Source organism: Gossypium arboreum, chromosome 4, assembly GCF_025698485.1.
Source record: "Gossypium arboreum isolate Shixiya-1 chromosome 4, ASM2569848v2, whole genome shotgun sequence".
Taxonomy (NCBI): domain Eukaryota; kingdom Viridiplantae; phylum Streptophyta; class Magnoliopsida; order Malvales; family Malvaceae; genus Gossypium; species Gossypium arboreum.
The window spans coordinates 85,219,365-85,234,955 of NC_069073.1; the positions used below are offsets into that span (position 1 = coordinate 85,219,365).

General features: G+C 35.6%; 1 non-coding gene across 1 annotated transcript; it reads right to left on the bottom strand.

Moving 5' to 3' along the window:
- Positions 1–11,573: 11,573 nt before the first annotated feature.
- LOC128292352 (small nucleolar RNA R71) lies at positions 11,574–11,680 on the bottom strand. The gene has a single exon (XR_008282336.1). It is a non-coding gene; the product is annotated as a small nucleolar RNA R71 (small nucleolar RNA).
- Between the last annotated feature and the right edge of the window lie 3,911 nt (positions 11,681–15,591).

Sequence of the window (15,591 nt, forward strand, 5' to 3'; positions counted from 1 at the left end):
GACCAGGATGTGGTAAGGTTATAAACAAGTAAGTTATACATGAGGATGATTTTATGGTGACCTTGTGATCATGGGCCTATACGTGTGATGTATGAAATGTGGTGAAAATGATTTGTGATATGTATGTTAAAATGAGGTTAATACAAAGAAAGTGTGAAAGAGTGAATTAGCAATAAAACTATTTTGGACTGTAGCAGTGATGTGATTTTGAAAAATCACCAAAAATAGTATAAATTGAATCAGAGACTGAATGAGATATAAAATTAAAGCTTAATGAGTCTATTTTCAGATAAAAGAAACATTGAAAGCAAATGAGTTCTATATTTTGAGATATTTATGTTTTTGTGAGACTGATTCAAAATGATACGTGATCCCCTATTCTGACTTTGGAAAATCACAAAAATTTGGAAAAAAATAATTAGAGGCTCAAAATTATATTTTTAAAATCCATAATGAGTCTATTTTCAAAATAAATCAACGAGAACATTATCTGAGTTCTGTACTGTGAGATAATTATTTTTTAGTGAAGAGAATTCAGAATTGTAAGAAAGTGAGACAGGGGAAATTTTAATGAATAAACTGTACTAATTGGCTGAAGCAAAAAAATATGAAAATTTTATGGTGGAACGATATGTGAGTCTATTTTCAGGGAAAATTTACGGATCTTAATTTGGAGCTCTGTAGCTCGAATTATAAATAATTAAGTGACTATGACTCGTGTGGACAGTTTGATGTGAACATTTATTAGTAAATTGTGAAATCGTACTTACAAGAATGCTATATACATTAAGGATGTGGAAGGGAGAGGAGGAGGAGGAAAATAAATATATGTTGAATACATGGAAACTATGGTATATGAAATATTGATATAATTAAATAAATGATATGTGTTTATAAGAAAACAAAAGAGAATGTTATGTATCATGACATGTATATATATATATATATATATATATATGACTAGTCTCAATGTAATGCTTGTTGGGTATGGAATTGAATTGAAATGTTTCAGGAAAACATGTTATTCTGCGCATCTGAATCATGGTATTTTATAAAGATATGATCTAGCTTTAAATATGAATGCTTGATGATTAAGCTAAAGATATTTGGTAAGATGATAATCTTGGCATAAATGTATAAGTGGTACTATAATAAACAAGGTAAAATGAGTATGAGAGACACATGTCTGATGACATACAAATGCTATGTTTGTGGTTTAATTGAGGATGTTTAATCATTAAATGAATACCATGTTATATGCTTTTGATTTTGTATAAGTGTGTAAGAGATCAAGGTTGACCAAAACTTGGAAAATAGCCTAGGTATATTCCACACAGGCAGAGACACGACCATGTGTCTCAGTAGTGTATGGAACACGACTTTGGGACACAAAGTGTGGAGCCTTAAAGCATGAAGTTTCCAAGATTTTTGTAAGTTCTCGGTTTAGTCCCAAACCCTTTCTAAAGTATGTTTTGGGCTCCGTAGACTCAAATAAGGGACTATGTGTAAGAGAATGAACGCTTAGAAATATGAATAAAATTTTATGGCTCGTATTTTAGTTTAATGTTTGTATGTTTGTCTGGTAATGCCTCGTACCTTAGCCTGGCCTCGGATACGGGTAAAGGGTGTTACACTCAAATACTCTCCACCTCAATCAGATTGAAGTGTCTTGATAGTTTTGCCTGGTTGATTTTGTACTTTATTTTTGAATTCCTTGAGCATTTCAAGGGCCTCTGACTTATGGCACATGAGATAAACATACCCATATCCACTAAAATCATCAGTGAAAGTAATGAAATAGTGAAAACCACCTCTGGCCTGTGTATTTATTGGTCCACATAGATCAGAATGTATTAAGCCCAATAAATCACTAGGTCATTCACTTTTACCAGTAATAGGAGATTTAGTCATTTTTCCCAATAAGCAAGATTCACATACTTCAAATTGTTCAAAAATAGATGAATCCAAGAGACCATCTTTATGAAGTTTGGATATACGTTTCTCACTTATGTGGCCCAAATGACAATGTCAAAGATAAGTTTGATTTGAGTCATTTATTTTAGATCTTCTAGTATTTATGTTGTAAATGGGATTCATTTGATCTAAAATATAGAGGCCATTTACCAATTGTGCTGAACCATAGAAAACATTATTGAGATAAAAGGAACAATAAGTATTCTTAATAATTATCTCAAAGCCAATTTTGTCTAAACAAGAAATTAAAATAATGTTTTTAGTCAAACTACACACAAAATAACAATCCTCTAAACATAAATCAAATCCATTAGGCAAAGATAAAATGTATGTTCCCGCAGCTAATGCAGCAACTCTTGCTCCATTTCAAACTTGTAGGTCTACATCTCCTCTAGCCAAAGTCCTACTCCTTTGTAGTCCCTATACAAAAGTACAAATATGAGAACCAGAATCAGTATCTATTACCCAAGAAGTAGTAGTTGATAAATTAATATCAATAACATAAATACCTGAAGTAGACGTTTCGCTTGTTTTGCCCTTTTTGATTCCTAGATTGATAGGGCAGTTCTGCTTCCAATGTCCAGTCACACCATAATGAAAGTAGTTTCCTTCCATAGACACCCCACATTTAGGTTTCAGTGTAGCCTTTCCTTTTCCAGTCTTGGGCCTACCCTTCCCCTTGGGCTTTGTCAACTTTCGCCTTTCCTTTGCCCTTGTTGTTACAGACCATCAGTGTGGGCTTGGGTCTAACCTTTTTCATGTTGTCTTCAGTAGTTCGTAACATACTGAGCAACTGTAGCAAAGTCTTGTCAATTTCATTCATATTGAAAATGAGGACAAACTGGCTGTAGCTATCCAGCAATGATTGCAGAATAACATCAGTGGCAAACTCTTGGCTCAATGGAAACCCAACCTTAAAAAGGCTTTCAATATAGCCAATCATCTTAAGGACATGAGGTCCTACTGGGCTTCTTTCAGCCAGCTTACATTGGAATAGGGCCTTAGAGATATCGAACCTCTCTTGTCGTGCTTGCCCCTGATAAAGTTCTTTCAGGTGCTATATCATATCATAAGCAATCGTGTCCTCATATTGCTTCTGAAGCTCATGATTCATAGTGGCAAGCATAAGAAATCCATTGTCTACCATGTCAACGAGATGCTTCTTGTGAGCATCTCTATCAGCTCTCGAGGCATTATCGCATGGTTCATTAGGATGTGGTCGTTCAATGACATATAATTTCTATTATTGTTTAAGGACAATCCTCAAGTTATGGAACCAGTCAAGAAAGTTCAAACCATTCAATTTGTCCTTCTCAAGGATCGATCGCACTGAGATTGCATTGTTTGCAGCCATAATATATCTATAACAATAAAATATACGTGTGAATAAATTTACCTTGTTTATATTAATCATTAAAAGGACTTTATTAAACATGTTCCCACTATTTTATTTCAAAATTAATAACCCTCATATATTAATTTCGAAAAAAATTTCTTAAAAGTATTTCTAGTAGGTTAAGGATCCATATTTCACCTCTTCTTAAGTCAGCTTTGGCTTTACTCTCAAGATTATGGTTATTTAGGTAAGCAATCATTTGCTAATTACATCATATGTAACTCCTACAATTTGGTTAACAACTCTTGTTCTAATCATCTTATGATTTATCCAAATTACTTGCCTCTAGGTTTTTAATCCTATTAGAGTAACCTAGTTAAGTCATTAACCTATTTTTAACCAGCGAATATCACTTGTTTATTCTTCGTGTTTAACCAAGATAAATACTAGTACTTTGCTTTGGCATAATATACATAGTATTGATCGAGGCCTTAACGAGGGAAAAAATTGGAAGGCCATGATGACTTAATATTTTAAAAGAGGGATTTTATTAAAGATGTTGCATCTGACCAATTATGGTCTACTTCAGTCCATTTAATCTTTTAATTTATCTCATCAATTAATGAGGTTTATTATTACCTAATTTGCATGCTTTAGACATCCATAGCATCTCATACATGAATAAATAAAGCAATAAATAAATGCAATAGTTATAGCCCATAAACTATGGTGGTTCAACCCAAGCCAATGGGAGAACCAAAAGGACACCTAAAGGTGTAAGCCGTCTCACAAGCTGTTGATCCACACTAATTGGCCCATCTTCCTTCTCATCTAACCCACAGCAACTTTTGCAAATTACAATATGCAGAAACTTGTTTTACATACGAGGGAGTAAGATGAGAAGAGAAATACAAGAGAATAATAGTAAGGCACGACACGCATGCCGTATTTTATAAAATTACAACCTTTTATCAAATGGGTCATCGAGCTATAACTATGCATTTCAAACACTGTGCATGCCAAAATAGCATACATCATTCAACTTTTTGCTAAGTGAATAATAAAATATACTTTCCATCTTTTATGGCCCATCAAGTTTTATTTATTACAAAACATACCCGAGCCATCCTCAGAGCCCCCGTGGTATAGACTGCATACCCCAGTCAAATGAAACCTCACGATTTGATAAATTTTATTAACAGAATCATGATTTTAGGATTTTAATCCTTGCAATTTCATACAGGAACAACCCTTGTTCCACTAGCCGATTAACTCTTACTGGACATTGTAAATACCACCATCGCATCATTACAGATTTGTTAAAGTTAAACTGTAATAACATAAAACCGAATGGGCCATAACACTATGATTAACATTTAATCAATTATCGAAAGGAACAGATATCAGAATATACTTTGACGATTTGAACAATCAAAAACGTAATAAAATTAAAGCATGCATCTCATACAATTGTATCACCCAAGTATTTAACCCGAGTCTGTATCACACAAGTGGCACTGATACCACTGCTGGAATGCCAGTGCCCCCAAGGTGCAGCGAAAAAAATAAAATTTTGGCAATCTAAACCATGGATCCATGTGCGAGGAACGAATCGAAAAAAATATGATAATGGTTTCAAAATTACCGAAACTTAAATCTAAGTAGACAGCGACGCCTCGGCAACAAGAATTCAAAACGAATATCGAACCAAGTCGCAACTTTTTCAAATGCTGACCTCTACGTAATCCACCCAATTGACAATGAACGGAAGAAGTCCCCAAAACTGTTTTAGAGATTTCTTTGCTTGACGGCTGTTAGACCACAGAAGCTAAGTTTTCGGGTTTTATTTATCAATATCTCCCCTTTCTAATTGGTATATTTATAACGAATCTTGGTTCAAAATTTTTTAAAATAAATAAATATAATAATGTTTTAACCGAAAATTATAATTACATTAATTATAACAAATATTTCGATAAACTATATTTATTTAAATTTATATACGAACCAAATTCATATATTAATTGAATTATGTTCTCATTATGTGTACAACATCCTTGTACATATGAAATGTTTGATATTTGATTGCCTAATTAAATTAATTCTATAATTAATTTAATTCATGTGACAACCAAACACAATACCAACTATGTTTTATTCCGATCATCTCAACCATATGGTGTGACCCTGTAGGCTATTGTAACATTAGCAGTAATACTAGAACGATTCTAATGTTACATACAATGAGTGGCATCTAGCAATGCATCATTGCTACCTAAGTTACAAGAAGTCATGATTCGACATAACTTTTTGTGATTTACCTTTCATGGATTAATCCATAAGTCATTTATCTCTAGAATGAACACAAGTCATTGAATAGTCGCACTTGCATAGTCCATCTCATCTTTCTTGATATCTTGAGTAGACTATGGTATACAAATAAGTATGACATCTCATATCAACTTAATTGAGCATGGCCATGCATTTCTAGTCTCACTTAATCAATTGGCCTAAGATATTACTCCCATTATGTAAGAGGGAATTGTTATATATTGATCAACCATATCCCTCTACATAAATTGTGGTATATCCAACATCAGCCTTTTATAGAACAACTAGTTACGATGTACATTTGACTATATCAAAATATACAACTCATGATGTTGGGATAATGATGATCTCAAGTCTGAGGATCATATACATATTAATCACTATGAATAATGTTGTGACAATTACATAATAATCCAAGAAACATACTTATAGCAGGTCAAACCAATATGTTGTTTTCTAACACACATATTCATGCATTGATTTTGACACTCCATATCAATAACAACTCTTTATCATCAATCAACTACATGTTAGTCTTAATGCATTATTGTTGTCCTAGTCAACAATAATACTTGACGAAGGATCTTTCAAGAACAATCATATTATTCTCAGGGCATTATTATAAAACAGTTATTTATACACACAAAAAAGAAACTGAAATAATAATGGAAACGCCTTATATTAATAAACATGGTAAATCAAGTATGTTATTACAACAATCTCATGATTGATCTTTGGGCATACTCTTACAAAAACCACATGTACGTGTGGAGATTATTGGGTAGGCTGTGTATCCACACGACTAAGGCCATTTTTGGGCTTCGTGGGCCACACGGGCTTGTGGACCTACATGGGCCCGCATTATGGGCGTGGGCCCATTTGCACTGTTTGACTGTTAAGGTTGCATAGGTCGCTTGAGACGACTGTGGACCTACTATTGGTCGGTAAGTGTACCTAGACCCCTAATTGATAAGATGACTGAAATGCCCCTACATGGTAAATTGATTGTTTTGCCCCTATGTGATATATGTTTATATTCTAGCATGCTATTGTAACTGTGTTGAGTACATGTATAACATTATGTTATGACATGACATCTGGCGTGATGCATTCCATAGGGGTGGGTTTTTATATGATTGGAGGAAGTGTACTGTACTGGCAGTTCTATTGCAAATCACTGATGCCTTTAGGCCTAATATACTGGCATCTCTACTGCAAATACTATTCAGTGCCGCAACCGGTGCTACTTGGAGTGTAGGGATGGGTGGGTCGATTTTATCCCTACATGCAGTGTAGGGTTGGATGAAGATGGAGTGTAGAGGCTGGATAGGTACGTCTTGCATACTGTTTACTATTACAACATTGTTTACTATTACTGCAATGGGCTTAAGCCCGAACATATGACTATTTCTGTATTGACATGGGCTGAAGCCCAAACTGAGATTGTCACTATTACTAAAAAGGGCTTAGGCCCAGACTGTATTTACTCACTGTATGTTTGACTGTTTGTTTATTAAGGTATTACACACTGAGTTTTCATAGACTTACCCTTTTTCTATCTGCGTAGGTAATCCTTAGGAGGATCGGTGCTACGAGGGACTCGAAGGTGGCCACACAACTGCTCATGCTTCAACATTTGGCTTTTAATTTATAAGTAATTTAATTTGGGTATTTTGTAATAAGGCCTCTATAAGTTTTAATTTTTAATTTAGGGTTTTGTTATTTTGATCTACTAGTATTAGGATGCGAGTGTTCAAAAAGATAAATGCTTTTCAAAACACCACGTTTACGCAACATATTTCAAAAGCTTCTGTAACAAACATTGTTTTAAAGTGTAATAACAATCTAATATGATTAACATTTTGCTAAAACAACTTGAGTTTTTATAATGAACGAGATATCCTAAATCTTTGTTAATGTCACAAAGAGGTTTTAATATCGAATGGGTTTTTCAAAATTGAAATTATGTTTTTCGAAAAACACTTCAATGTGACATCGCCAAATTCAGCCATAACGTCCAGGCCGGGTTTGGGGTGTTACAAAAAAACTACTTTTAGTCCTACTCCTACGAAGTTAAAATTTAAAATATATATCCAAAAAGTATTGCAAGTTTCCAAAAATTAAAATGTTCACTTACCTTCTTCAAAATCCATCTCCCCACTATCTTGCCCCTTTTCTTCTTTTTCCATATTTGTCGGCCCAAGCATGTTAGGTGTATAGTTAGGGACCCCGATGTTGTTTTGCCTAGCAAATTCTTGAAAAGTGGTCCCAATTCTTGCATCCACTGAATAATCCAATCCAACTTTGGATGACTACTCTCACCAACTTCTTGTTGAGCTTTTGTCAACCTTTGAGATGAAGCTGGTGTAGCTGTCACTTCTTGTTTTTGCTTATTTGAATCTTTTATCTGCTTAGCTCTTAGCTCAATGTATTATCGAAACAAAGTGTCTTCGATGATACTTCTAGAAGGTTTGAATGATTGTTTAGTGGATATCATTGGTACACCTGACTTTTTGCATAAGGCCATCACTACATGAGGAAATAAAATTCCCACCTTCTAGCTACTAATGCATCTCTTAATGTTTTGGTGGATTCATTTACCAGTACAGACCTATTTTTTTATGCAAAATAGCATGGAGTAAAATTGCTCTAAAAGTATTAACATTAGAAACATTTAAAGTGTAATAGCTCGGTTTAGACCTTAGTCGGAACAGTGGTTTTGGGACCAAAAATCTGAGTTAGAAAAATATTTTAATATTATTTTATGTGCTTAAAATATGTGAATTGACATGTGTGAAAGTTTCGTATGAAAATTTGATCATTTGTGTGCTTAAGTTGCAAAAAGGACCTAATTGCGAAAAATGTAAAAGTGGCCTTCTATTTGTTAAAGTGCTTAATTGGTATGTCTCTTTAACTGTGAGGTCCTTATGTTGTAAATAGAACGTTTTAAGTTTGAGTGGACATTTATGGCCTTAATTAACATGAATTATATGTTAATTTATAAAGGGCAAATTTGTAAATGAAGAATTATTATGTAATAAATAAAATAAACATGAAAATCAAGCCATTTACATCCATGTTAGCCGAAATTAGCAAAAACAAAAAGAAAGAAAACTCAAGTTTAAGGTTTGGTTATGCTAAAGTCCAATTGAGGTATGATTTTTTATTGGTGTTTGATAATTTCTTCGTTTTTTTAATCGTTGCTAAGTGTTCTAACAAGCCCATGCCCAAATTTCTGATTTTGTTGATGATTTTGAATTATGCCATTGATGAAATTATGAATTTTGTGATGTTAATGGATGATAAATGAAAGATATGTGTCGGGTTAACATATTTTGTCTTTGAATTTTAGATGAATTTGACTATTTTGGGCAAAATTATGAAAATGAGAAATTAAGGGCCTAAAATGTGAAATAAATGAAATCTATGAGCTTATTGAAGTGTAGGAATATTTGGCCAAGCATTGATTGAATTGAATTATGCATATTTTTTATTTTGTGAAATAGGGACTAAATTGCAAAAAATGTGAAATGTCAAGGGAAAAAGTGTAATTAGCCCATTTATGTGAAATAAGTTGAATTTGTATTGAATTAGATCAAGAAATGAGGAAACCAGATTTGGATGGGGGAAAGTAAAAAATTATCGCATAGTTGTTCTGGTCTGTTCGTGTTAGTACGAAGTAAGTTCATAAGTAAATAAATGCGGTTGAATTCAAAGTATATGTGTTATATGTACCAAATTGAATTATAACAAATATATGTGTATATGCAGAATTGAATTGAGAGTTGGAGAACTAGTTAGGATACATATGTCATGACATAGGATCTGATATGCGTTTTCGCGTAAAACCACTTCTGGAACGTTGGCATCGACTTATGATTTACGTATAAGACCATGTCTGGGACATCGGTGATAAAATGTAATTTATACATATTTTTACCTCATGCTTAGCATATTTTTGGATGAATTATCCTTAGATTTGGTGAATTCGACGCTCCTAATCCTTTAATTTCATATTTTACACTTAGGTGAGCTTAGAAGAGTAAAAAGATCGACAAACGAGCTAAAAACGGAGAAAATGGGCCAACATAGGAAATCAACACGGCTTGGACTTTCCCACACGGGTAAGCCACACACCCGTGCTTATTTAACAGCCTTGAACACAGATTGAAGAAATCGTACACGGGCGTGTCACACGGGCGTGTCCCTGTCGAGCCCAAGTATAGTCCTATTCGGAAAAGGCCACTTTTAAGGGCTCTTAGGCATTCTAAATCCTATTTAAAAACTTGAGGAGGCACTTAGAAAGGATACACAGAGTTGGCGGTAAGGAATTACTCAAGGAAAGTCGATTGATCCATCTCAGAAGCCAAATTCATTGTCAAGACTAAAGATCTCCCTTCAATTTCCTTTAGAAGTTTTGGGTTTTCTTTATGTTTTCTTATCCTTATTCTTTTGAGATGTTTTCCTTCATAATTATGAACTAAACCCCTTAAATACCTAAAGGGAATGAAACCTAAGACGGATCTTGTTATTATTATCTGAATTGTACGATAAATATTTGACTTGTTCTTAATTATGTGTTCTTAATTTTTGTTTTAATATTCTAGGATATTGATTCAAGTTAGTGCGCTTATTCAGAGGAGAAAAAGTCTCTATCCAAGAGTAAATTTTTCGTAATTAAGCGGAGTTGATTGCACGCTTAGAGATAGGGTGACAAGATTTCGCCGGATTAGGGTGAAACCTAATAAGGGAGTCCATAGATCAAGTTAATGCAACACTAAGGTGTTAATTAGAAAGAGATTTCAATTAATCAACCTAGGGTTAGACGTTATTAGTCTCAAGAGAGATAATAATATAACTTAGGGATTTCTACGGATCAAGTCAAATGAATAAATCATCCGATTCTGAGTTAAATAACAAGTGAAGTCTAGGTGGATTTTTCCTTAGGTATTGTCTTAATCAATCAAGTTTTCCCAAAAGTTTTTCCTCAATTTTCTCTCTGTGCACCCTTAGTTTAGTTAATTAGTTTAGATAAACAAATCCCTTAATTTTTAGGCTAGATAATAAAAAGAAAGTAATTACTAGTACTCTTGGTTATTTGGGTTTGACAATCCGGTCTTGCTAAAGCTATACTATTGTTCGATAGGTACACTTGCCTTCATCGTGATAATAGTTAGTTTCAAGAACGATTAATTATAAATTTTTAAAACTTGTCGCGAATATCACGTATCAAGTTTTTGGCACCGTTGCCAGGGAACTAAGATTTTAGCAACACTCGATTTTTATTACTTTAGCCATTTTACTTTATTTGCAATTAAATTTTTATTTTGTTTTCTAATTTTCTCTTTTATTCGCTTCTGGCAGGTTTTTTATAGTGTATGACTAGAAGAAACCCGTCGGGACCATTAATTTTTGATAGTGAGATCGATCGCACATCTCGTAGCAACCAAAGAAAAGTAAGGTGAAGCTTAAGATACGTAGAGGGAGAGCAAGAGGATGATATTCAAACCACAACCGAGGAGATGGCTAAAAATCAAGAAAATTCGCTACCCCCTGCGATTGCTGCTAATCCAGTAAATCAGAATCCTGCTCCGCGCACTAGGTATGATTATGCTAAATGAAATTTAACAGGAACTGAGTCAAGTATAGTTAGGCCTGCTATTGCTATAAATAATTTTGAACTAAAACCTCACACGATTCAAATGATACAACAATTTGTTCAGTTTGATGGTTTCAAGGATGAGGATCCACGAATTTTCTAGAGTTCTGTGACATATTTAAAATCAATGGCATTTGCCTTCGATTATTTCCCTTTTCATTGAGGAATAAGGCTAAACAGTTGTTGAAATCATTACCATGAGGGTCAATCACTACTTGGGAACAAATGACCGAAATTTTTTTACTAAAATATTTTTCGTTGGCTAAAATAGCTAAATTAAGAAATCATATCTCTTCTTTTGTATAGATGGATCTAGAAACACTCTACAATGCATAGGAGAGATGCAAGGATCTATTGAGAAGGTGCCCTCACCATGGGTTACCACTCTGGCTACAGGTTCAAACTTTTCACAATGGCCTAAATCCTTCAACTAGACAGATGGTTGACGCAGCTGCTGGTGGGACTATCAATAATGAGACACCTGAGGATGCTTATGAATTCATAGAAGAGATGTCACTGAATAATTATCAGTGGCAAGTCATGAGGATAAAGCCAACGAAAGCAGCCAACGTTTTTAACGTCGATTCGGTCACCATGCTCTCTAATCAGGTTGAACTTTTGAATAGAAAAATTGATGGTTTTCTTGGTTCTTCACAGGTTCACCCAGTAATGCAATACAATGCAGGATAGAGGAACCACCCAAATTTCTCATGGGGAGGCCAAGTGAATTAGAGACCACCACCTCTAGGCTTCCAACAACCACCTTACCAACAAGAGAAAAAGAAAAACCTTGAGGAGATGTAAATATAATTCATCTCGGTGTCAGAAACTCGTTTCCAGAATACTGAGACAGCACTTAAGAATCAACAAGTATCAATCCAAGGGCTCGAAACTTAGATAGGCCAGCTCGTTAAATCGATATCTGAACGACCACAAGGTAGCCTTCTAAGTAACATTGAATCTAAACCAAGAGAGCAGCTCAATGTGATTGCCATTCAAGATGAGGAAGGGTTAGTCGCACATGAACCAGAACCGAGGCAAGAAACTGTGGTAAGTAAAGGTAAAGGTGAGGTGGACCACAATGATCAAAAATAGGTAAGTAAAGAGTACAAACCATGTGTACCATACCCCAATGTGACAAGGAAAGACCACTCAGATGAACAATTTTATAAATTCCTTAAAATTTTAAAGAAATTACATATTAACTTACCGTTTATTAAGGCTCTTTCGCAGATGCCGAACGCAGTCAAATTTTTAAAGGAGCTTTTAGCAAATAAGCTAAAGTTAGATGAGGCATCGCATGTGGAGATGAATGCAGTTTGCTCAGCCATTCTGTAAAATAAGCTGGCCAAAAAATTGAAAGATCTAGGGAGTTTTACAAATCCTTGTTTAATTAGTAGCTTAGATGTTAATAATGCCTTGCTGATTTAGGGGCTAGTATTAATGTCATGCCTTACAAAATGTTTAAGCAACTAGGTCTTGGGAAACCCAAACAAAATAGGATGAGCATTCAATTAGCAGATAAAGCAATCAGATTTCCTTGGGGTATTATTGAAGATGTACTTGTTAAAATTGACAAATTTATATTCACAGTTGATTTCGTTGTTCAAGACATAGAGGAGGATAGTAACATGCCTTTAATTTTAGGGAGGCCCTTTTTAGCAATTGCTAGAACGATAATTGATGTTGGTACATGTGAACTCACACTTCGTATGGGTGATGAAACAATCACTCTTCAAGCTCGTAATTCGAGTAACACCTCAAAAATCGAAGGTGATTGCATAAATCATACTACTAGTACTGATGATCTAGTGAAACCCTCTGTGTAGAAAACAAGTTTGAAGAGCGCACATGAGCCATGTTCAAGCAACAACAAAGGACCTCCCTATGAAGAACGAAGGCTACGAGTTAGGGAACTAGTTGAATGGTGGACACATAAACCAAAACCACGCCTTGACGAGTTCAATATTCCACCAAATCAACTTAAGGTTGGATACAAAGTACTATTGGATGCAGCAAATCCTTGTATTTCCATTTCTAAATCTAATGGAGAAATTCCTCTCACGGTACTCAATATTTTTCCATACGGTACAGTCGAGGTAATTCATCCTAAATTCGGCACTATCAAGGTAAATAATACTCATCTAAAACCTTATTTTGATAAAATTGATAGTAGGGATGAGGAGTGTAAACTCCTCGAACCACCATGACTATGAGAGATAGAGGTAAGTTGAGCTTAGACTATAAATAAGCACTTCTCGGGAGGCAACCCGAGCACTAACGGTGTTAATTTCTTTAAATTTTAGTTTTAACATTTAATCACTAACTGAATACTTGGCTACAGGTTTTCCAAAACCACATGGCCAGGCACACGGGCGTCCCCTAGGCTGTGCTCACACCATGAGTAGAGACACGGCCATGTGAAAATAGGGTAAAATTTTTCCCAAACACAGGATGCGATAAGCTACCACAACCGTGCGACGTGGCCGTGGACGAGTCTGTCAAAACAACACGGGCATGCAACACGCCTGTGTCTAGAAACCGTGGTTGAAACTAAGAATTTAGCACAGGCGTATCAAGACTGATTAAACAACACGGGTGCGCACTTATACACACGAGCGTGGGAGAAGCGAACAAAGTAGGACACAGACATGCAACACGGCCATGTTCACCAACATGCCCAAGGTACACGGACGTGGGACAAATCTCAGATGCGCCCAAATTTAAAAATTGCAAAACACACGGGCTACACGCCCGTGTGCCCCAAAATCTATAAAAAACCCTTACTATTCATCATCCCCTTTCCCAAAATCCCTAACCCTAGCCGCTGTAACTCCTTCACATGCCCTTCCCGCCACGCCCGTGGGCCGACCACAACACCACCATCGACAATCGAAGCTCTTCCCTCTACCAAGCTCTTGCATATCATGTGAAGTCATGGTAAGAAAACCACTGTCCCCACCTCGAAGAAGAGGAAAGGAGTAGCGTCATCCTTGGGTTCTACCGCGGAGATTAGACACCCGTTCCTCTAGTTTCCCCTGGGACCTCAAGAGGAACTTTTCCAGATACTTAGGGCCCAACCCCTAGGTACAGGCCGCTGCATTGACTGGGCCGCACTTGAACAAATCCAACTGGTTGACGCGATCTGAGCCCTCTTAACCACTGACCCTTGGGGGCTATTCTTTGAGATCATCGAGCCGACGTACCTCGATCTCACACTTGAACTCTATTAAACCTTCCACCTCCAACTTGTTATGACGAAGTTCGATGATTCCAGAATGGTCCAGTTCCGTCTTGACAGTTTCGTCTGCCAGTTGAGCGTACCTGAGTTCAGCGTCACTCTAGGGCTCTATACGGAAGAGTTCATGGACGGCGAAGATTTTGACACACTCCATTGCCACATCTACTTGTCTCCCTCCAGCTGCTAGAGAGCCCTAGTTCCTTTTTTGGCCACCTACGACCCTAGTTGCTCTAAGGCATCGGCCCTCGCCCCATCCCTGAGGCACTTATGTGACAGCCCTAAATTGACCCTAGTCGGGAAGTGGTTTCGGGACCATGAAACTGAGCCGTAAGAAAAAAATTAACAGTCATATTTAATGCTTATTATATATGAACATGCACGTGTGAAAATTTCATGCTTAAATTTTGTATATAGTATGTGAAATTTATCAAATAGGACTTGTGTGAGAAAATTTAGGATTGTGCTAGGCAAATGTCAAAGTGGCCTATTAATGCATGTTAGAAAATGCTTGTACTTGCATGTCAAATTACCCAAATTTTAGATAGTGGCCGCCATGCTATGGGTTAAAACATATTATAAATATTTTGTGTTAATATTTTGTGTTAAAAATAATAAAATAAAAGGGTTAGTAATAAAGTAAAAAAATTGGGGGTGAAGAAAACAAAGTTCATCTTTGTTCTTCCTTGCCAAATTGAAAAGAAGAGAAGGGGGGGAGACTTTCGGTCATGGAAGGAGAAGAAAGGTTAGTGAAAGGTGTTAGATTTGTTTTGAAATTCAAGCTTGTTTTAGGTTAATCATCTTGTTTCTTACTTAGCCCATGCCAAAAATCTTGAATCTTGATGGATGTATGGCACATTTGGTTATGGTTAATGAGGAGATAATTTGATTTTAGCCTTTAAACTTTGAGGAAGAAATTGTTGTTGCAAGAAGTTGAGCTTATTGATAGTATAAATTTCTAATGCACCTATGGTAATAGCCGAACATGTAGTTGTTTAATGTTTTGAACAAGTGCTGTTTAGATGTTCTAAAATTGTCTAAATTAGATGTTTA